We start from the raw sequence: 24123 nt of genomic DNA, 5'->3' as shown, positions 1-24123 counted from the left end.
TTAGATTTCTGAATTGTTCTCTGGGTCCATTCTGGGCTTGTATTGCAGCTCATGTTGCAGCCAGTGTTCTTCATGGTGGCAGAATTTTTGAACATAACTGCTTCTCTAATTTCACAAATCAAGAGAGCTTTTTATTTATTTAATTAATTACTTTTTACAATTGTTCATAACTGTCACAGTGAACATATTATCACATATTCTAAACCCCCCTTTTGTCATCTGTATTAAGGCAAGAGTTGCATTATGAGGCTCATGAGGATCAGATTTCTCACTGCTTATTTCATACTCCTTATGACTACTTCCTCTGGGATACTACTGCTCTAGGAGCGAGGAGGAACTTCCTGTGAATTTTGCTCAGGCTCAGTCTAGGACTGCACTCTGGCGAGTTCACAGGCTTCCTTGCTCTTCCTATTTCTGGCATAATTCTGGTTGTTTGGCTTTTTCTTCCCAGATGCAACTTATTCCAAGAGTAAGCAAGCTCTGATGTTTGTATGCACACATCCTTGCCCTTCTTTGTGAAAACCCTTTGAGCACTGTGGCTGGAGGCTTAATTCAGCTTCTTTGTTGGACAATGGCTCCTGTTAGTTCAGTTGTCATTACTGTCAAGGAGCTTGACTGGTTTTTATATTGGTCCCCAGTAAAGACTGGATACTGAACCATTAGGAAGCCACTCCAAAAAAAAAAAAAAGTACTTCTTTGAGAATTTAGAGAAGAAAATGGTACGTGATTTTAAATTATTTTTAGGTCTGAGGTTAGTAGTGTATAAATATAATTTAGACTTTATACAAAAACAAAGTAATTTCTTCTTTGTGCCAGACAGCTAGCAACTCCTCTTACATCTGCTGGTATACTTAATCACTTTTTTGCAAATCAGCACAAGCAAACTTCCCAAGGGCAGCTTTGATGAAATGGCACACTCCCCATGCCAGTGAAAAATGACCAGCTACCTTCCCTGTAATAACCAAATGCAGAGTCAGAGGCTGTTTGAAAGCCCAGGGCTCACCCACAACTGTGGAGTGTTGCTTTGCCAGCATGCAGAAGAAGAATTAGTTCATGGCTGTTAGAGATAATCCTCTCCCTGCTAGTAAAGTCATCCCAAGCCAGTGACCCTTTAAAAATAGGAAGGAATATTTGCCAGCTCTGGTCTTCTATGACCCTGCTGGAAGACACATTCATGTCTCAAGACACCCTGTGCACCATTCTTTGTTTTCTACTGATAATCTACTGGTTTCACTCTGCTTCCTCTTGTCTCTCCACAGTACCAGGCTGGCTGGATGGTGAGACATTGCAAAATTATGTTAAGCAAGGCCTAAGGGCAGACATCCAAGTGCAAGATTGAGAGCAAAAGGGTATAAATAAAGCAATGACAAATTCACTTCCAGAGTATACTTAACCATGACTCCACTTCCAAGTATCCCATGAGGGATTTCTTTTGCACTGCTCTGCAGTGAGAGCAGAAGATGGTGGATTCATAGTAAGATTTCTCCCCAGGTGTTCAGCTTACTTCTGTATGGCTTCCATTCCAATATGCCCTGTATTCCTTTGGGACACTGCTTCTGGATGTACAGGCAAATACTGATCATGTCCTGTCTTGGGAGGCACACCTCAGACACTTGAAAGGTTATTTCCATGTAAGCCTGGCAGGGAACTGTAAGCAAAGTAATGCTGATTTTGCCTCCTGAGATTAGAAGTGTTGTGCACCAAGAGTGTAAATTTTCCTTCTGCCCTTCGTCAGTCTGCTGACCAGCTGCCCCTGCCCATGAGATCCTTTAACTCTCATCATGCTCCACTGGGTTTATTTATACAATCATCATACCTCTATAATGAGATATCAGTTGTGTGTGTGTCTGTGTGTGTGTGTGTTCTGCAAGGTTCATGATCACTGGTACATTCTACACATTCTACACACATTACACTTTAATAACTTAGATATTTAATGCCGTAAAATTCATATGGTATGAGTGTTAATGCAACTTGCACCCAGAGTTTCAGTTGGAGTAATTTTGGAAGATCAGCTCCTCTCTGCTTTGCTGCATGTCCAGGTACAAAGTGCATTTTCTTCTGATCTAACTGCACTAGAATTCCAGGCAAATAATATCACTTGTGTAGAGCTATACCATAATTCCATTAAAAAAAAATAAATAAAAAAAGTCCTGGTTTTATCTTATCTTGGATGTACAGTGCTCCGGGTTCCCTGCAGATTCAGTCTCCCTTGATACAGAAACCCAGACACTGATTTTGAAGACAGAGTTCATTTTGGGCTTTATTGAGGCAATAGACCTTGTTTTTGGCTGCCTTCAGAGGACAGAATTTCAGTCAAGAAGAGCTGATGTTGTAATCTTGGATGATGATGGCATTTGTGATTGTTCAGTGAGCCTTCCAAGGGATCAGCCTGCTTCTCTGGGTATGGACACATTTTCATTCTGACAAAATTTCTCTTGGTGTGGAAGGAACTCACAACTACAGCTGGGGTAGATTTAGATCTTTCCTAGCCATAAGAAGTTTTACTGTTTGAATCTAGTCCTGCACTTTTAAAATTTTCATAGTCAATGGAGAAAAAGGCCTGATTTTCTTTTCAGAGTGTGTATGAGATCAGCTGTCCAGAGATATTTTTCTCTTCGCAGTATTTGTAGGAAAAGAGGCAAATGTGTAGATTTTTAAAATTGTGCTAACAGACATCATAATGAGATTGTAATTTTAGAAAACAACTGGCTATGAATGAAAGACTTCTCCTCTTTCCCTAATTAATTTTTAAAAACCCAGCTTGGCACCTTTTTTTTCTTGAAGTGATACCTATCTCTCTTTATCTGTACAAGATAGCTGTAAACCAAAATTATTCAATTAATTGAATGATGCAATTCAATATGTGGGTTTTTATCCCCTTTCTCCCTTTCACTGATGAGGAAAATAATTCTATATTTAAGGGATTATACCACTAGGATCATGAGTTTAATGTGAAGCTCAGTTTTATCAAACAAGAATAAAATTAGAACGGTAAAGTAAATGCAAACTTGAGAAATGAGACAGAAGGCAAAAACCAAGGAGCAAGTTTTTTCCACTGCTAGTGTTTTTGTAGCTGGTAGCCACAGAAGCATTTTTCTGAGATATTTTGCTTGGTGTGGTGGGCTGACCAAAGCCGGAGAGAGGTAGTAGGATCAAAAGCTTTCTCAGGCTTCCCAGCAAAAGGTACTTTCTGATGAACATGGCTCCTAATCACTCAATAGAGCTATATGCTTTATGCCTCCCTTATCACAGCTTTCTGTTGCAATCTTTGGTTTATTCACATCTAGTGAACTTGATTGCCCATTCATTTTTTAGAGAACTAAATTTTTAGTGTTTATCTATTTGAAAGCAAGCTCTTGTAACACGTGGTATGGAGTCAATTGAATGTGGGCTTTTAGAACAGAGTATTGACTTTCTTCAAAGATTAGACTTTATTTCCAAATTTTGGATAGCTTTTTGTGTCTTTCTTTCTCCTTTTTTTATTTATTTTTTTTTTTAATCTAGTGCACGGTGCTACCGCATTTACAGAGTTTGATCCAGAAGAATCGAAGCACATGCTTAAGGAAAAGAATGGCATGCAGTTCATGAACCCCATAATTAGTTCCCCTTCCTAGCTCTAAGCAGTAATTAAATCTGTCACTTCTGCTCTGCTGATTCATTTATTTAGCTATTTAATTGCTCAGCTCAATACGTCTTTATCTCCGGAACGGCAACATTTTATTCAAGCTAAGGAATAGCATAAGCCATTATTATTTTTTGTCCAAGGGCAGGGACATGTAAAAGAAAAGAAGACTAATACTAGATGATTTGGTGGTATTGTCAGTTTTCACTTGTCAAACAAAACAGTATTTAAGAGAAAACTTCAACCAGTGCTTGAGGATAGCTTTCTGTACACAGGTTTCCTTCTCCAGGAAATTATGTCATATGCAAGGACCCAATTGATCTGATCCAGGTTTCTATTTCCATAATGAGTTAACTTAAAGCACTTCCAGGTTATGCATAATTCTCTATAAAATGAGTGATCTATTGGTAGAATATTTTATGAACAGTTTAAAATTGCAAATATACATTAAACTGTTTATAAGCTAAACAGTATCTTTCCTTTGTACATTTTACTTTCTAGGCATTGCTAAGTAAGGGAGATTTCTGTCATCTGTCTCTTAGATTTATCATCAAATGGAGCATTTTGATCTGAAAAAAAAATGGCATTTGTAATACTTTCAAAATTGCAAAGACAAGCCTTCTGAATATCCCTTTGTGCACCATATATCCACACATGCAATTTTTCTCATGTTACATTTTCCTCAGTTCTTAAGGGAGGTTACAAGATTTCTCTACCATTTCTATCCATAGGTTGGAAAAGCTGGTATAGGAAAGCAGCATGCAAAATTATGAGGAGTCGATCTAGACAGATCAATACAAACTGAGCCTTTTGTTGAAATGAGAAATTTTTTTTATTTATTTTTAATTTTTTTATTTTATTTTATTTATATTTATTATTTATTATTTTTTATTTTTATTTTATAACCCTTTTTATTTCCCCTCTTTGAACTTAGGAATGACAGATACAAAAATTAAAGATACAAAACCCACCCAGAATTCAGAGACAAGGGTATTTTTCTGTTACTTCTAGCATTAGTAACTCAGTTCCACCAATTTATTCATCTGCCTGGTTGGCTAAATTTTTATACCATGCACACGGTCTTGCATTTCACTCCATTAGTGATTTATTTTTGCTGTCTTGTTATTCAGTCACAACTATGCAGTTATTTAAGTCATTGCTCATGTTTTTGCCAAGTAAGCTTATTATTCTAAAAATCTTTTTCCTGCTTACCTGGAGGTGTTTTTGTTGTTGAGGATTATGTTGGGGATTTTTATTCCTTCACTGAGACTTCTGTCCAGTCTTTTGCAATGCAAAACATGTTTGTACTGCTTCTGTGGCCGACGCACCTGGTTGGCCCTGACTGAAGTAGAGGCAGGAGCGTGTGTAAAGACCAGCCAGTGGAACTGACAGGGTTAATTAACCATATTGCATGGAACACCTTGGAAATTCAGCTGGATGTACTTCCATTACTCTGGCTGCTGTGCTGGGCTGCACAGACCTGCACCATGCTTCTGCCAGAATGAGGACCTCTGCTTCCCTCTCCCCTGTTATCAGGGAGGGCTTTGTCAGCCCATGGGCTGGAAGCTTTGGCCCAACAATGCCCAGTCCGTATTGCTCGTGATGGTGTTACTGTTTTGCATCTGTGCACTTGGGGTTACTCACAACTCTTTGCTGAAATAAAGAATCTAGGAAGTCTGGAAATCTCGTGGGCAATTTTGTTCTTGTAAGCCTGCATATGAGATTTTTGGACTAGAGTTTTGTATGAGCTTCACTTAAGTATTCTCTCTTTTAAATCAAGTGATCTTCTAAAAGTACACTCTTCGTTATGCTGGGCACATGCTCAGATTCAAGGAATTAATAAAGCAGCAAAAACTCTCTGTGACCATCCATTGTGGATAAGGGTGCTTTGAGAATAAGTCTGTATGTCAATTGGTTTAGTTTGAGAAAGCAGTGTTCACTGCAGCAGGACAAACAAGTCTGATCAGAAGAGGGCATGGGAATGAAACAGAAAAAACAGCATTTATTTGTAGTAGAAGCAAAGTTGATTTTTGAGTTGATGGAAACTCAGACAGAGGAAACACAGGGTTAATTTCAGATGGTCTTTATCTCAGCTCTAAAAGAGCATGCGGTTGGTCAATAGGATTAACTACTTTTACACAGATTTGTACATAAACATTGAGGCACGAGACTTGGGCATGAGCTGAGTGCCCTCCCTTTGCAATAATTGCATTCTTGAATGTCTGGGGAAGGAATTAGGTGACAGTGGCTATTGGCTTCCCCTCAGATGAACCTAGCTGTTGTCATCCAGCCATCAACAGACTGGAAGTTACTATCTCGAAGGCACTGCAGAATTTACAAGCAGTCTTATGGGACCGAAACCACTCCCTTCTCACACTCTGCCCTCCCCATGCTGGAACCAGTGGCATCCAGCTACTGGCACAGCGTGAACTCGATACTTGTGAAGTGGTGCACAAGCCCAAGGTCCAGGCACTGTTGGTGGAGGCACTGTGCTTGATCAAGGGTGTGTGGGCTCTTTGTGAGTTTTGTTGCTTGATACCAACACACTTTTTGTTTTGGTTTTTGGTTAGTTTTCAACTCTAGGTCACTGTACTGTTAGAAACCTCAAGGTGTAGTTTCTCCTCACTCAAAGCACTGGAATATGTTAGTGTAAAATGTGTCTAAATGAAATGACATTAAATCCTCCAGTCTTCATATACGTGCACCCCTGTCTGTACTGTATTAATGCATTGCTTTACTTATTGGTGTATTGGGAACTTCTTGTTGATGTTTTAATTAACAAGATAAGTCACCGCCTGTACTATTTGTGTGATGCACCATATTTGTGGGGTTGGAGTCTACCTCTGCCCAGCCCTGGTCAGTCGACTTGGTTATATAAGGTGCACAGACTTGGGTACCTATAAATATTAGCGAGCAGCTGTCACAAAGGGATTGTGAACGAGCTGCTCGGGACCTCGAAAACATAATAGCTTGGCACCCAGAAATACACAACTTTGATAACATACTACAAGGTCACGTACTGGGGGGAGAGGGTAAGGAGGTGGCGACTGCTTTTAATATTTGTCTCTTTTATAAATAAGAACTAATTTTCTTGCTTTGTGTTTCTGGTATACATCGGATATTTACAATTTTTATCACATTAGGATATGACATTCCTGGCCTTGCCAGTGCTTTTGTTTGGATATTTATAGCAGCTTCTGGTCATTGTTGAGCAAAGGCGATTGCCCTGCCCTCTGGCCCCTTCTTAAGCAGCTTTTGGGCAGAAGCTCCTCTCGTGTGGCACTAATTGAAGTGACTGGTGGAGGGGGTGTTGTGAGCACACACTTGTGCTGATCTGCCAGGGTCTAAGCCAAGGGAGGAAGAGAGGATAAAACGAGGAGAAGGGAGGAAAGAGGAAGGGAAGAAGGAAGGGGGGGAAAAAAAAAACCAGCCGTGTTTTGCCTCGCTCCGGCAGAGCGGAGGGCTGCGAGGGCTGCCGGCCATCTGTGCGCGCAGGGCGGCACGGCGGGAGCTGCGCCCGGGGAGGCGGGAGCGGAGCGGCTCCGCAGGTGGGTGCCGGCCCCGCGGGGCTCCGCGCTGCGCTCGGGGGGCGCCGCCCGGGGCGGCCGCGGGGCTCTTTGTGCGCGGCAACGGCGGCGGCGGCGGCGGCGGGGGGCGGGCGGGGCGCCCCGCGGGGGGCCTGGCGGGCCCCGCCGCCGGCCCGGGACGGGCAGCGCCGGGCCGAGTCGGGAAAACTCCACTTGTGAAAGCCCGAGCCCAACAAGTTGCGGTAGAAGTGCTCCGTGCGGAGATGGGGCTGGTTTGTCAGCCGCACGAGTGAGCCGCGCTGAGGGACATCCGTCAGGGACTGTCAGTCGGGAAGTGTGGGCTTCCCTCGGGTGAGTAACCCCGTCTGAGCCGGGGCTCCGGCGCTCGAAGGCGATCATGTCGTCCGGAGCCTGCTCGGTGCGTGTCCGTGTGCCCCCGGTTAATGGTTTCCTGCAAGTTTAACGTGGAGCGGGGACAGGCCGAGGAAGACCACAGGGGTTGCGGAGGGATTAGGAAGGCAGAGGTTAGTAAGTTTCTAAACGTGCTGTAAACCATCACCATTGTCAGAAGCAACCAACCTAGAATATTGTCCCATATTTTGAAATTTGTACTGGCATTGGAAGTTATCACCTTTCGTTCAAGTGTTAATGTTTCTGGAGGCTTTTTTTTGCTGTTGTTTTTAAGTTGCTGTGTAAACAGCCCGAGTAAACAACGGGTCGTCGCTCAGAGAGTTGCGCAGTGAGGGAAAAGTGAGCTTCGAAGTGTGTGTTTCCTAAAGAAAAGTTCGAAAATATATGGTAGTTTTAAATTAACAGTAATAGTAGAGGAGTCTGGGCTTCATACCTCATTACTATGGTTATTAATATTATTATTTTTTAAGATGAAAAACAAATTGTTCCTGTGCCCCTAAAACGATGTTTTAATGTCCTTTATGCATCTGTTAGAACGTCCTGTTAGTGGATATGGTTATGTTTAGTGTACAACTTGTATTTGTGTTTCTGATAACCTTCCTAGTGCTACTGGAAAAATAAACGCTCAGTTAATGCACATTACCTAAGCTTACTTTAACAGCTCAGGCATAAATTATAGGCAGCAAATTGCAGTCATAACTGGCAATTCCTTTGCATCTCTATCTTCAAGTGTTAAAAATAAATAAGTATTTGTTAGATGTGTGTGTACCATCCAGTCTAGCTTTAAGTCTTGTTTGTTTCTTTTGTATATGGTTCTAGAAGTAGAACAATAGTGAAAAATGGAGTTGAGCAGCTGGTAATCCATTTGTCCATTGCTTATCCCTAAAAAGATTCCTGGTGCAAAGTTCATGAACTATCACTGAGAATGGTTCAAAGCAGCGCGCAGGAATTGGCCATGCTGAAATCTGTCAAGAGTTTATAAAAATAAACAGAAAAGCTGTGGTTTGCTTCCTCATAAACCTCTTAAGAAATATGTCCTCTATCAAATATGCTACTCAGTGTAGTCAAGGCAAGGAAAACCTTGATAAATCATGCGGATATTGCTCCATACCGTCCTTATCTATTATCAGGCAAGCAAAAATATTTTTACTTTCTTTAATCTGGAATGGTTGGTTTCTTACAGAAGACCTTGCCTTCTTTATTTCTGTCATCTGTGTCCTTGCTGCAAAAACAAGTGCTCAAGAATATAAGTGTTTGTTTTACTGGTCATATTCCTTATCTCTCCTGCCTTCCAATTTATGCTGGTTTGAATATTTATGTAATATTGAATTCAGTTGCCATTACTTCCTTCAAGGACCCTATTTAAACACATTCGTAGAGTGTTACACGTAGATAACGTGTAGCGCCATGGATATATTTAATTTTATTCTTACATGGCTCAGTCTATTTCTCTTGTTACTTCAGAGAAGCAAGAAACATGATGAACGCTCCATTAGTGGTATTGGTAAGAAATACATTAACGCGAGTGCACAGTCAGTAAGGACGTGTTTTTATTTGAAAGCCTTCTCATTGTACCGCACAGCGTACTAGTAATCATAACCTGTGCCACGTATCTTCAGTGCTAGACTACATTTGCTTTCAGGTTCTTTATAAATACGGCTTCTATTCAGGATAGCTGCGTTTTCACCAAATGCCCAGGCTCCTCGTTTCTTTGTAGCCTTTGCAGACTCTGAATGCTGCGAGAATTTGCTGGGCAGAGGACTGGGTGTCCGTGGGGTAGGCAGTTCAGGATGCAGCCCTTCTCAGAAGCCAACCTCGGTATTGTAGGGCACTGCAGTCTGATAGTAAAGTCAAGTGAAATGCGGTGTTAAAAGTATAAGTCAAATCCGAAGACTGCTGTGTTGGTTGGATACCCAAGAGCAAGCTGGAATAGCCGCTCTGACAGATAACTGAAAATGCAGTGAGTGACTTTTGCAAGCCATGAGGGAAAGTGCTCAGTTTTCTGCCTGTGAATCCGCTTTCCACAGATCCATCGCAGGGCAAGAGGCTGCTGTGGTGAAAGGACAGGGGTTCACATCCCTCGTGATCAGTACCCAAGGAGAAGGACAGGACATGGGGGAGCAGAGGGTGAGGTGGCCCTCCTGCTTAGGAGTGCTGGGAGCCTGGGTGCAGGCACGCTGGGCAGGGACAATTCCAGAAGGACACTGCAGCAGGGCAAGGGTGTATCACTGCAGTGGAAGGTTGTGGAGCAGCTTGCAAAGCCAGTGGGGGACGTGACTGCAGCCACGGGTGTGTGTGGCAGAAAAGAGGTATTTGTGGGAGGGAAGGGTTTTGGAGTGTCAGATGTTGTGGCAAAACACACAGTGGTCATGATGTAATGCTTTTAAGGTGGAAGAGAGACGAGAGGTCTGGTGGAGCTAGCTGTAAAGGCAGGCAGGTGACACCAGGAGCCAAAGTCTTAATGCTACCACAGGGAGTCTTTGCAGCTGGATGAGTGACCCAGTTTGGGTGCTTTGGAAAGAGTGAGTCAGGAGCTGTGAAGAACCATTGAGGTTCCTGTTTGTCATCACGGACCAAGGAGGAAGCACTGGGCAGCTGAGCTGAGGGAGATGACGTGCAGGAGTTATAACTGAGGTGCAGCACGAGGGCTGACAGCCAGGAGACAGGGGCACAGTGAATAATCTTTAGCCTTATCTGTGGCATATGTGAAACTGGGAAGACAAACTTAGAGTTCAAAGCAAAGCTTAAGGATAGCAACCAAAATGATTCTGTAGCACTGAAGCTTTTTACTCTCTTTGGTATTCTCTCCCCAAGATTTTCAGTTAGTGGGATCTGCATTTTCTGGTTTTTATAACAACATCATGATTGGGGATTGTAGAATGCACAGAAACTAATTTTCATAGACTTTGCCAGACCGTTTTCCTTTAAAAGAGACCTAGTTGCACTTTTAATAACAGATGCACTCTGTTGTAATCATTTGCTAAGCAACAGGCTCACTGTGCTGCCTATGAAGCACAAAAGCAAGGGACGCTTTGACATGTCACGTAAAGCTTACGTAAAGTTTGTGAGCAGCAGCAGAAAGAGTGAGTGATGAATGCTCTTGGTTTTGTTCCTTATGTAAAAATAGTTTAAAGTTGGGTATTTTTCTCTGCTGGCTGCCATCAGCAATAGAAGTATCAACAGGAGAAAAATGGGTCGCTTGGGTTTTAGCATTAAGCAGCAAATCCAGGGCCAATAGGATTTAGCTGGGATGTTAAGGTTTATTCAGTGCATTTAGTTAATGAAGTTGGGGAGGGGAGAAAGAAGGAAAAAGTCAGTGTCTGGGCTTGGGGGAAGGGATGAAATAGCCTGCTGCCACTGAGTGCACCCTATGGGGACTCCTCCTGATTGATAGATGCTCCACAAGACAAAAAACAACTGAGCAAAGGATGTTTTAATTAAAAAACAGCAGCTCAATGCCAGCTCTTTTGGATTAAAATCAAGCAGAAAGTCTTCGTAACAGACATCTACTTGGTCTTAAGGGTGTGTGTGTTTTACCCCTAAGGGTAAAACCGGCTGGTGAGAGGGAAGAGGGAGATAATAATATGTGCAAACATTCATGAAGTGGTCATAGAGCCGTGGAGATATTCAGGAAGAGCAATTGTATGTTAATATTCATCAGTCAGGCACAAAAGTTAAGTTCAGGCTAACAAACTCCCTTTTGAGCACTCTGCCAGATTTCTAGCAGACAGCCCATCGTCCCCTACGCACACGGGTGGCCCTTCGCTGTGCTCACCCGTATTCTGTAGCCTTTGTGTCCCCTGCCAGAGGCTGTCATCTTGTGTACACACATGCTGTTCGGCATCTTGAATTGCTTTCTGAGCCTTGAAAGCCTTCAGCACAGAGACACAAAAAAACAATTAGTATAGAAAGTAATTGTTATTTAAAATATAAAGGGCTATTATCTATATAAAAAAATTCTATCTATAAAAAAAATTTGCAAACCAACATGAATTGATCTCTTCCCCCAAGGGAGTTAAGTTTGTTGGGTTTTTTAATTCTGGTTCTCTAATTCTGGCTCCCACTTGGATCAGACCTTGTTGTCCCCAAAGCTGTAATGGTCATTTAGAGTCAGATGAAGTTTCTTTTTCCCATGCACCTCCTTGGAGGTCTGTGCTTGTCTGTAGTATCACGATGCTGCTGGGAGTCATTGAGTAGCCATTAACACCGTCAAGACTCATCCAGTGACCCTGGCAGACTTTCCTTCTGCAGGAGATGTGGGCATCGGTGGCAGGATCTGACTAACAGAATGGAATAAATCAGCAGCAGGTTTACAAAATGAATAAAAGAGTCCATATACCTGTTGTTCTTGGCATAATCTAGTTGCTCTGAAAGCCTATAGCTTGATACAATTCTGTGAGGAGGATGCTGCAGTATTTCTTCATAGGTTTTTTTGCAGTGACATCTGAAAAGTTTCACAAAATCGTCTGGATTAAAACTTGAATGTGTGATTTTTTGGTGTTGTGGATTTTGTTTTTTTTTGACCTTACAAATATTTTAAGATAAATATTTTCAAATAATAATTTAAAAAATAGAAGTAGTGAAAATGCTTAGGAAAACACTCTACTTCTCTGCTTTGTTCTGGGCTGGTTTATTTCTATTAGACTCACAGTACATTTACGGAAAAGCATTTGCTTACAGAGTAGTTTAGACACATGTCTGTAATAAGAAAGAAAATTTCCTTAAAATGAAACAAACCAACAGAAGGGCTTCACTGTGATGCTTACAGCAGGGTTTTATAAATGTTCAACCAACTTTTAGAAAATGGGGGTGGCTGTGTCAGAGCAACAGTCCCAGGCACAACCACAGAGTCTGGGCAGCTGCTTACAGAGAGCATGGAGGTCTAGGAAAAGGCTTCTGTCATCTTTTATATACAAATAGTTATATGTTTGTTGGTAAACAAATACAGATATTATTGCTGATCTTAGTATTTTGATTCTGAACAGTTTGATTGTCTCAGTGGCAACAAGGGAAGCATAATATTATCCCAGATGCTGAGCACACTACAGAAAAGTGAAGAGGGGTACATCTCCCAAGAAAAAACATACTTTTGGGTGTATCTACATGGTAATAAAGTGTTTGGTGCAATATCCACACCATCTCGTCCTGTATTTATGATGGCCTATTACCTTTACCCCTGTTAGCATGTATTTTCTTGTCAGTGGGCTGTAAAGCACCTATTCAGCATTTGAGGGTAAATGACTAGAAGGACAGAATCTGAGACTTGAAGATCATAAAATTGCTTTTCTGTGATTTCACTCAGTTAACAAAACTGTATGCATACCTTGAGGGTCTCATTAGCATAGTTTTAGCTATGTGCCAGCATCTACCCAGAAGAGCGAACAGAAAATTGCTGGCTGTGTTGTAACATTAAACATTCTATAAAATAACAGCAGAGATTTTAAGTGAAAAGGCTATGAAACATTGGGGGCTAATGCAACCTTTGTAAATGCTGTAAATCCGCTCAATAGTTACTATATAGGCTCAATAATTACTATATAGTAGTGGATTAAATACTTAAGGTTCTTAATCTGCATGAATCTGGTGGAGATTTCCTTACATATTATCAAAATTATTAAAAAACTGCCTTCTTTCTTTATAAGTTTATACTGTACCTGTGAAATTAAATGAAAATAAAATGTTTTGCTCCTGCAGATAGGAAGGCATGAGAATTCTACTTTTGTTCCACTAGAAAAGTTTATAATATTGATTCACAGTGATGAGAATCAGCTTTGGAGTTCCAAGTTCTTTTATCAGAGAAGTTTAGACAGGTGGATTTTGACTGAGTAGTAGGGAACATCAAAAGTTACATCGTTAGGTTTCTACTGAAGAACAAGGGCTCTGTGCAGACACTGAGAGACAGATGCACTTTGTTTCTCCCTTCTTCCTTCCCCCATCAGTATTCACTGTGCACAAGTAGAGATGCCTGGCAGGTATTGAAGAGGCTGTCACTGGTAATTTACTGTAAGCATCCCACAGTGACTGGGGTGGGGTAGAGGAAGCTGAATAAAAATTATAAGAGCTATTGAAACTGGCTTGTAACAAAGTCCAATGCCCCTTCAGTGTTTCTAATGTCAAATAAGTAAGATTCTCAGAGTCTGATCCCATGTTTTAAAATGCTGCTTAAATTTTTGAAGCTTCTCTTGTTTGTGTAGGAATTATACTTTTCTGACAAAGGATTCCATCATGAGCCATGATGGTGGAGCTTCCTAAAGCTGTTATTTTTCCATTGACTAACTAGAGCAGATCCCCAAGCAGCCTCCAGTCCTGACAGAAGTGTGGCTGTATTTGGAGGTGACCATCACGTGCTGGGTGTCACTTTGCCACACTTCCAACTAGTGCTGCTGTTGGCCTCCAGTTTGCTGGTGGAAACCTTAATTGCCAATATATCTCTAGAAGCTTCAGTACCAATTAATCTCTTGGCATACCCTGTTATAATTTAATATGTGTCATCTTACTGGTAGCCAGTTAGCGTTTCTGAGTAATTTCTCCCATGTCTTGAAAAACATGCTTTTCAAAGGCACTGATCTTGCTCTGTGACACAGTAATTTCAGGGATACCTGTTCTTGTTCCTGGCTGTGGAGCAGAATGCATCAGCCTAAACACTGGAGATGCAAATTGCTTCCCTCTGCAGTTCTTAAGACTGTCATGACTGAGTGTAAGAGTAGCTCACCTGTTTTGTTCCATAATGCTGCAGAGTAGGATCACAAGTAGGATCCATGGCCAGCCCAGCTGATGAGTGATACCCCTCAGTGGTACTTCCTAGCCAGTGGGTGAAACAAGTTCCTTGCTGTTGTATGAGCATACTTTATTTTGCTTGGATGACACTTTCTGATTTCTCAGAAACATCCTTCCTCTCTTCCTGTTTCTGGTTTCAATGAAAAGATGGTAAAAGGCAGAAGTATGACCATTTAAGTGACCTATCTTGATATATATATTATATATATATTTTTTTTCTGTTATTACCCTTTTTTTGTCAAAGGTAGCCTTAACTTTTGGATTTGGTGAACTTTGACAGGGCTCTCTTTGTTTGGTTTGGTTTTTGATTGGGTATGTCATTTGTGGTGGATTACATATATATATGTGTATATATATACATGTATATATCCAGTTCTGTTGGTAGTTACTGCTTGACACCAGATTTGCTAGGAGGAGATTGCTGACACACAATTTGGACTTTGGGCTGTGTCTTGTCATTCCTGGGTTTTCTTTGAGGGTGATCTGATAACCAGGACCTATTCATTTTTAATCCTGTTTATCATCTGAAAAGAAATCTCCCAGAACTGTGACCTTTCCTTGCCTGTTTTACCGCTGGTTAGGAAACAACCCAAATCTTGCTTTGAGTGGGTGTGTGGAGTTACTGGGGTGCTGGCAATAAAATGCAAGGGAGGATTTACAAAAAAAGTGTACAGGAATCTATTTTACTGTGCTTTTATTAACACAGATTTTTCTGCACAGATGAATGGGCTTTTACTTGTCTCAGGCGTAAAGGGCCCGCCAAGATATGTCTAAACCTTTCTAAAGCAACTTGAATTCCCCTAGGAGAAATGCATTAAAGTTCCTATGAAAATGGAGTTTTCTTTTACTTTGTGACCTTTCTGATTTCCCATCCCTAGACAGGAATGCCCAGTCTCCAGCGAATATTATTATTATTATTTATTATTATTATTAGTCAATAAAGTTCAAAGCAGACCGCATATATATTGGGGGATAAATGAAAATGTAAGTAGCCATAACTAGGGTTGCCTATGGCTACTAATAAAATGTCACCTTCATTTTAGCTCTGTATGCCTCAGAGATCATACCTAAAAATGCATCAAAATGCTGTTCTCTAAATGAGAATTTAGCTGAGCTTACAGGAAAATAATTTTATTTCTAAATAATATATTTTAAATATTCAGAACAAGCTTGAAAGATTGCAGATACACCTTAAATCAGTTTAATTTCTAGTTCCTATGCTACTAATGCAATTCACATTTTTCAGATACATATATTTTATCACATGAGGGGATTATTTTATGAGGAGTTTGAGATTTTTGCACAATCCTTTCTTGGTTGTATAGATTTCAAAGATATTAATTCTTACTCAATTGAAAAAATTAACTGGAATCTTTAACTATAATTTTCTCATGTTTATACTACATTAAATTTCTTGCATGCTTTTGTTTCTAGAATGTGGGCAAATTGGCCAAAATGTGTGCTTATGTTTGCCCCAGCTTAAAAGGAGACCAGTTTGTGCTGTTACTGCTGTTACTACTGCTTTCTGAAAAAAAAAAAATGAGAAACTTTGTTGCTTGGAACAGCCACAGAAATGTTTAAGTTGTTCTGGATTGGTACTTTTATTTTCTTACTAGTAATTGCAGTTTTGTGGGGGTTGGGAATAGCTACAGAATAAAACCACTTAGGCCCTTCAAATATGTCTAAAGCTAAGGGCAAAGACTTATTTAAAAAATCACATCAGCATAGATTCAGTCTAGTGATGTGTTTGACTCAGCATGTCTTCTGCTGCTAACTTTATTTCAAGAGATTATTAGTCAAAATTTGAAAAGTGTGCAGATGCCTCTCGCAGAAAACTGATAATCTGCCTAATGAGCCTCAGCACTCCGGGAAAGGCCAACAAACAGGGTGTGTACTTGAATGCTTTTCATTCAGAACATTTATTAGGGTAGATGTCAAATGGATAGGCTACAGTAATAAACAAAAATGGCGTTACAGCTCATGTTTGAGGCAAGCTTTCATGTCTGCAGCTCTGAATAGCTGCTGCCTGTAAAAGACTCTCTACCCTTCTCATACAAAGAAGGACTTACAGAAATGTGTTTGTTCAAATAAATACCTTTTTAAATTTATGATGTGTAATCAACAAGGAATGGCATCATCTGTATTAATTTTAATCTTATATTTTTCAGTTAATACTTGGTCAAATCCAAATTTTTTGCAAGCAGTGAGCACCTAATTTACAAACCTACCTATGGTTTGTATATATGCATAGTGAATTTGTGACAAAAATGGTAATAAAGGAATTCTGAGACATAAATATCTTCCTTTTATTGCCAATCTGAAGTGCCATTGATCTGTATTCCTAGTCAGCAATGATCTTGTCTTTGTAACTAGTTCTATTTTAATATACTTTACCTGGTTGGTTTTAGAAAACAGCTGCTTTAATATATTCCATTCATTCGCTGCCTTACTACTTTGGAACGGACTGTGAAGGTTTTCCTGAATTGTAGCATGTGTACAGAAAATGTGATAAAAGTCCAAGCTGTAGGTAGCCTTGCCCAGTTGTAACATCCGAGGAACTTGCTGAGAATGAGATGTCCACAAATCTCTGACAGAATTTCTCTTCAATTAATCTTTTGGAGCAATAGAATGAGAACAGGTTACTGTGTAATCCCTGAGGATGTCTGGGATCCTCTGTTCTCCTACATCCAATTTTTGAGATGGCACAATGATGTTCCCCAGACTCTTCTGTCGACTTTCAGCTACAAAATAGAATCTCATTGTGAAAGTGATGTGCAATTCTGGTCCAGCTTGTATCTAGATAAGAACTTCTTCTCCAAGTAAAAAGTGATTGGACAAGAGGAATCAGCTTCAGTTGTGCCAGGAGATGTCTAGATTGGATATTAGGAAAAAAATTATTCACTGAAAGTATTATCTGGCACTGGAACACTGGCACTGCTAAGGGAAGGGGTTTTGTCACCACGCTTGGAGGTATTTAAAAGACACATAGATGTGGCACTGAGGGACATGGTCTTAGTGTTGGTCTTGGCAGTCCTGCCTTAATGATTGGACACAATGATCTTTTCCAGCCTTACTGTTGCTGTGTTTCTATTGTCCATGGAAATTGTTTTTTCATGGGCTTTGTCTTCTTTCTCCATCCATTTCTCCTAATTTTCACTGCCGTCTTCAGAAGATCTTCTGAGTTTTAAACCTGGATAACTCCTTCTGTTGGGATAAAAGGAGAAGGGATTGAGTTTGCAAAGATACATGGTCTCAGTGATGGGACTGGTGGAAAGTGAGTGTGGTATGTCCATGAGACTGGAAATGGAGTGTTAAAATCTTTGCAGTATGTGTGGATAGAAAAAGCTTACCTTGGTATGTGGATTTTTTTCCACATCCCTGAGAGGAGATTATATTTTTATTAATGTAGAAAGGTTTAGTGGTTAGTACAGGAAAACTACTGTGTCCATCACCACTTTGATTCAGTAGGAATAAACTTTTCAAAAGTTGTGTCTTCTCATTTCAACCATTTGGAATGTTCAGCAATGAAATAACTAAAAGATCGTATTCTAGATAGACTTTCCCCCTCACCCTCCTTTCAAAGCAGCCTTCTGGATCTCATATTAATTATAAGGCCAGCTTCTTGTCTTTTTGTAGATCTCTGCTGCTCTGTTGAATGTATTAGAAAAGCCATATTGGAGATCAAAGGTTATTTTGGAAGTTTGATCTGTTTGCAGGAGAAGCTGATCTTTATTGTGCATGTATCTACTTTTTTTCAGTTTTGAGGTAAATCTTGGCTTACTCATTCCAGTTTGTACGAGAATGTATGTCTTACATTGATACTATTTGAAAATATGCAAGTTGGATTAATTGGGAGCAATTGTGTTGCTGTTTAAGGCACATCCTGGGCACCCAATATATGTCCATCTTTATGTGTAATGATGGGTCATTTGCCATGTTAATGCCACTTTTCCTGTCTGTGGTTAGTTTTAATAACCTGCCTCCCATAAGTTGGAGGGAAGGAATAAAATTACTTCTTTTAGACAGGCTGTTTTCTAAGTTTATACTCAGCTTTGATGTCTCCTTTGAATTTGTCTGTGTTATTGGGCACCCAGACACCAGAACAAACTCCAGTCCATTTGGCAGATGACCACAGGATTGGGTTGTGTCCTGTGAGGCACAAGGCTTGCCTGTTTTGCTTGGAAATGCCACACAGTTAAAGTGACTCCACCTTGATGAAAATGCAATCGTTTTGCATGCTGCTGTGGGGTATTAAGTTTTGCAAATGTCTGGCCTACATTCTTCTGTTCAGTTTTTCTCTTCTTTAGCTCAAGGAAGTTGCTTGTCATCTTACCCTCTAACAGGACTCTCAATAATTCTCTTCTTTCATCTATATTGTTACCTGTAAGTTATTTATAGACTATGATCATATTCTGCTCAATCCTCTTTTCTGGATTATAGAACTTTAGCTTCCTTAGTCTGTCTTCATATTTTGTGTCTTACCCTCCAATTCCTGTATCATTTAATTTAGCCTTCTTTGTATACGCCTAGTTATTATATATATATATATATGGATATATATATATATATATGGGTTTTTTTCCAATATGTGAAGATAAGAGCTGCATGTGATATTCTATTTGTGGTCACATTGTGACTTTGTACTCTGGAATTATTACCTCCTTGGATTTATGAGATATATGCACATCAAAGACCAGCAGTTGCTTCTCCTGCAAACAGATCAGACTTGCAAAATAATCTTCGATCTCCAATCAAATATTGAGCCTGTTTTCAAATGGCAACATGCTCTGTGCTTCTAGGCAACATTCAGTACTGCTTATATTCCAGCCTAAAGCAAAAATAGCTTTACTTAGTGTGAGTAAATATTCCCTAAATATTTTCTGCATCATCACATTTCAAATGTCTGTGAATTACTATTCTCTTGTAGACAAAGACAAATCAAATGGGAAGATGGAAAATATTTCCCCCAAAGTACATGAACTTAGCACTTGTGGACTTAAAAAAATTAAATTAATAAATAATTCATCTTTACTGGAAATATGTTTGGGTTTTGATTAATTTTCATGTGTATTTGTCATTGTTTTATTTCAAGAGAGCAACAAATTAATAGTTCTAAGATAGAAAGAAATGAACTGCACATAAGACCAGCTGCTGGAAGGACTTTCACAAAATCAACTTCAGTTTCTGTGCTTAGGAGGCCTCTAAATTTTTAGAAGCTTGATTGGTTTGGTTCTTCACTCCACACTCATTCCGTACATCAAACCTCCGAACTGTCTAATTTATCTATCTTGAATTCAAAATGTTTTCAGTTTGTATAGCCCAACAATGAATTACATTCATAGATTGAATTACATAGAAATATCATGTGGTTCTGTTAATGACATATGTAGTAACTTTTATAATTAAAAAAATCTTTATTTTAGCTTACTGTAATTTACTTGTAGTGTGTCTTTTCCAACTCAGTAGTCTTTTTCAGCTGAAATTATCCTACATGTCTAATTCTTTCTCTACTGCTGCTGCCCCTCCCTTGAGTAACATTTAGAACGTTTTACTTCTTTCCAAAGTTGCTTATCTGTGGAAAAGCTCACACTACTAGCATCTTGTATACTTGCCTGAGTGAATCCTAGAATTTCAGAACTAGTAAGAAATCAGTTTGTTGCTTGATTATCAAATTCATCTACCCATTCAGGTGTAAACACTTAAAAGATTATGTGCTGATTTTATTTCCATTGGTGGTTTCTTATTCTTCCCATCCAGATTTAGCATTGTCATAAGTGGTCTCATTTATTATTTTCTTCCATACTAGTCTGTGCCAGAGATTAATTTGTTTCATCATCTTCAGTTGGAAAAAAATTAAATGTTGCTGTAATATTGAAGTAATATTTTGCTGCAAGTTATTTATATTACTCTTGTTGTAATTCAGGTGAAGGTTGAATAAGGCAAGCTGTCTTTAAAATATGCCTGCTTCCTCCTGTGGTGGAGGTCCTTGCCAATTCTGGCAAATCCATTTTGACTGCTAGGTTATACTGGTTATTTAAAATAGTAATAAAAAAATGTTTAAATGCATTAAGTGCTTTAAGATTAGTGCCAGAATGAATGTCATTAAGTAGTCTAATTAATCCAGTGTGTTCCCTTTTGAAGTTAACAGTCACTGAGATCTGGGAGAGTAGTGTTGGTACTGAAAAGTTGAGATGCAGTCACAGGAAGCCCAAGGAAAGGGGAAGTACTGCAAAAATTGAACTGGAATTATAAAATAACAGGATTTAGGAAGAAAATTTAAGCTATTTGGAGGAAGTTTTCAAACCCTGATGCTGGAATCATACCTTATTGCCACTGAATCTGCAGAGACATGGCTTTGATTACCATCTGCTTGGTAAATGAGTGGCTCCTTCCTAAAGTCTGTCTTGGACTATTAGATGGGGAGTTTGGCCAGACTATGCTGGGAACCAAAGGGTTCAGGATGGTTATTGCTAGTTTGCTTCCCTGATCTGTAGAACAGGCCTCTCAAATGCCCATAACATTGGTGTTAATCGAAGGCTGGGGAGGGGCATTCCAGAGGATATGTGTGTTCCATGAGTGCCAGAGTTTGGGATATTGAAGGGGCTAATTATTCATTTAATTTATTTACTTGGCGTCATTTCAGATTAATAGCCTGCCCAGGAAGTTTGTGCTGTGGTACGTAAATAGCGAAAGAAAAGCGTGTGCTGAAAGACAGACATGTAGAGATAACAGGTTCTCCAGATCAAAAGAAGCCATTTGATTTCTACTTGTACAGCTGAAGCTCTCTGTATTGTTTGGTTTCCGAAACAAGTGATGCTGCCATGTTACTGCGGTCGGCGGCAAAAGCCTGGGAGTGCCCTTCCAGCCCTGCAGATCCATCCAGCATCTGGAGATGAGGCCAGGGAACAGAAAGTGTGAGTGGGCTCCACACCACAAGTGCGCGTCCCCGTGTTATTTATAGGCTCTTACAGCGTTGTTTGTAGGCAAGGCATGGGCAGAGAGCGTGTGACCATGCTGCTTGTGGCTGAATTGCCAGAGAGGGAGAACAGGGGTGTATTTTGGAGCTTTTTTGTTTTGTGAATGGTTTGGTTGGGTTTTGGTTTTTCTGTATTTTGGGTTTGGTTATTTTATTTTTCTCTCTCTCTCTTTTTGTTTTTTTTTGTTGTTTTGGGTTTTTTTGTTGTTGTTGTTAAACAAAACCATCTAGCTTGATTAGTCTTCTGAGTGCAGGCAGTTGTGCTGCATGGACTTGTCCTATATCTGTATCTTCTGGGATGAGCAGAAGTGGCTGTTCTACAGCTTTACCTCACAGGTACTGGAAATGCAACTACATCTGCTCCTGAGACAGCAGTTGTTTTTAGGGAGGGTTTACTTTGCAAACAAACCAGATTTTCAAGGTTTGAGCAGTAATTTGTAGAAAGTTCTCTTGCATTGCCCTGGGCTACCTTTGCAAGGTTAAATAGGAAAACAGACTCCTGGGGTTCCCCTTGGGGCAGGGGGAAGTCTGTACCCATTAGAGGATCCAGACATGAGGTGGGCATAGGACGTGAGTGACCACTGCGTGTAATGCTCCCCTTTCTGTTCCCTCAGCTGAGGCTGTGCCTCCTGCATTCACAGGCTGAGGAATCCATCCCAGGCTGAGCTGGGACCCAGCTGCATTTGGGACGTGAAGTCCCTAAACGGCGCTGCACTGGGCTGGGACTGAGGCAGCTGGGACCCACTGACGTGAATTAATCCATTTTGACAGGGAATCAGAGCTGGAAAAGGATGATTTTCTGAAGAGTTAGGGCATCAGAAGTTGACACCACAGCACCACTGTGGGCTTGAAGTTTTTGTATCCTGACCACTTTTAAAAGTGCCTGGGTAATCCTTGCACCTTAATTGCTTGGTCCTTTGGCTTGCAATGAACATGACCACCAGGGTGCTCATCAGAAAGTCTATTGGAATGGCACAGGAAATGCTTACAGAGGCAGGAAGTGTTATATCCCTTCCATGTGCTCTCTTTCCTCACCCCTGGCTCTGTCTTTTACCCCCCCCCCTCATTTTTTTCCTGCCTTGTCTGCCAAAGAAAATGTAACATACAAATCAGAGTAACAGTCATTTTGTGCACTTTTGACATCAAAAAAGTGATCAGCCCTGGAGAGTTAAGTTGCAAAGTGCTGTGAAACAGTAACAGTTTAAGACCAATGGAAAGTGTGCTAGTTCATAAAGCTGGAGGGCTGTCTCTTGGGTTAACTCTCCATTTCTCCTCTGTACACACTGATCAGGCAGTTATCAAGGGTAAGGAAGCCCTTTCTGGTGTGATCTGAGTTATTTTACTCTATGTGTAGCAGTATTCTTTGCAAAGACAAGCCTGTATATTTCAAATTTACTTTATTATTATGAACCAGGGGTAATAAATTTAAGTGCGAGTTTCAACAGAGTGTTTCTTTTATTTATTTATTTTTAATAGTTTTATTAACATGACTTTCGATTTTCTCTAGCTAAGCAGCCCAGCTGCCATTGTGCCAAGTAACAAAGATGCTCAATAAGTTTTCATGGCCACATAAAGGAAAATCGTATATTTTATTTCATCCAAAAATAAGAAGGACTTTTTCTGAAGTAGTCAATTACTCTTTGTAGCCAGACCATTGATTCTTAGAGTCAAGTTTTTAAGTATTTGAGTTCTTTGCCGATTTATAGTAATGCAGGTATGAACATTAGATGTTTTAGGATGTTATAACTTATTGGGGGAAAAAAGCGTACCAGTCTCTGTTCTGCATCTATTGTTTTCAGTAAAGATTTCTGGTGTTATTTCATGTACTTGATCTGGATGTCTCTGATGTCGTTGCTCCCAGTTGCAAATGAGAGGTGTTGACTCAGCCACAATGTTAGTCAGTCAGACAGGGACTAAAAGAAAACAATTTTTTTCTTGATCAAGTGCAAGAGTAGATGCATACAACTTTTCTGGTTGATGTGCTCATGAATTCCTCTCCCCCTGTTTTTGATCCATTTTTGATCCTCACAAAGAATCTTGAATATGAGCCAGATTTCTCTGGGAAATTATCCCCTTGATGATGATATTTGCCATGAAAGGGATTTCCACAGTGTATTTGCAAGGGAAAAAACTGTTAACACTGTAGATGGGAGAATGGCTAACATGAAAACCACCATGGAAAAAAATGAGATTGTTCTTGCCTGCATCATATAAATACATAAGAATTCTTTCTGGTGATTCTATCTACCTATCAAGGTTTTTTCATGTTTTCTATTAAATTGCACTACCTCTGCATAGGAAGTATTCTGAGTATTTTTTGAATTATTATTTCCTGTGTACATTATTGAGAGGAAGGGTTGCTGTTATTGACAAGACCTTGCATAATCATCTAGGTTGTGCCTTTGCCACTGTATGGTGGCTGTATTGTCCTTTCCTCCCTGTAGTACAGTGTATCACCAGAAGCCATTATGTGCCTATTACAAACACCAAGGTGTTTTTGAGCTGAAGCTGAAGCTCAAACCCTTAGTCTGAATTTGGAAAGGGATTAGGAAGTGGAAAGTACATAGCCAGGAAGAACTCTGTTCAAATGATTGTTTCTTTTAAATGTCCCCACCAACACTCAATAAAGAGTAGTAGGGATGCATATCTTCAAAACCAAAGTGTGTACAAAACATGGATTGAACTAAGTGCTCCAGGAACTTCAATGCTTAGTGGGCAGAAAGATGTTTTTGTTTCCAAGTGCCCAAGGGGGCATCTGTCATGTAAAAGAGTCTCCTCATAGACCACATAATCCTGGCAGGGCCCTT

General features: G+C 40.1%; 1 protein-coding gene across 16 annotated transcripts in view; it reads left to right on the top strand.

Moving 5' to 3' along the window:
• Positions 1-24123, top strand: part of LOC102109397 (poly(rC)-binding protein 3-like) — a 505286-nt gene that overhangs the window by 357824 nt on the left and 123339 nt on the right. Inside the window, exon 1 of one of the 16 annotated variants that reach the window (XM_088065624.1) lies at positions 6566-6657. The exons of 12 other annotated variants lie outside the window; for them this stretch is intronic. The gene's annotated coding sequence lies outside the window, so the exon portion shown is untranslated. Of the gene's footprint in view, positions 1-6565; positions 6658-6923; positions 7174-7332; positions 7504-7526; positions 7677-24123 lie in introns of those variants that run through there. 3 more of the 16 variants (XM_014255400.2, XM_014255390.2, XM_014255403.2) reach the window with 3 other exon arrangements.

The sequence above is a fragment of the Pseudopodoces humilis genome, chromosome 1 (genome assembly GCF_049639895.1).
Source record: "Pseudopodoces humilis isolate 2021_Gansu_Grassland_sample_001 chromosome 1, ASM4963989v1, whole genome shotgun sequence".
NCBI lineage: Eukaryota > Metazoa > Chordata > Aves > Passeriformes > Paridae > Pseudopodoces > Pseudopodoces humilis.
The sequence above is the reverse complement of the archived record's forward strand: the minus strand, read 5'-3'. Positions and strand labels throughout refer to the sequence as shown.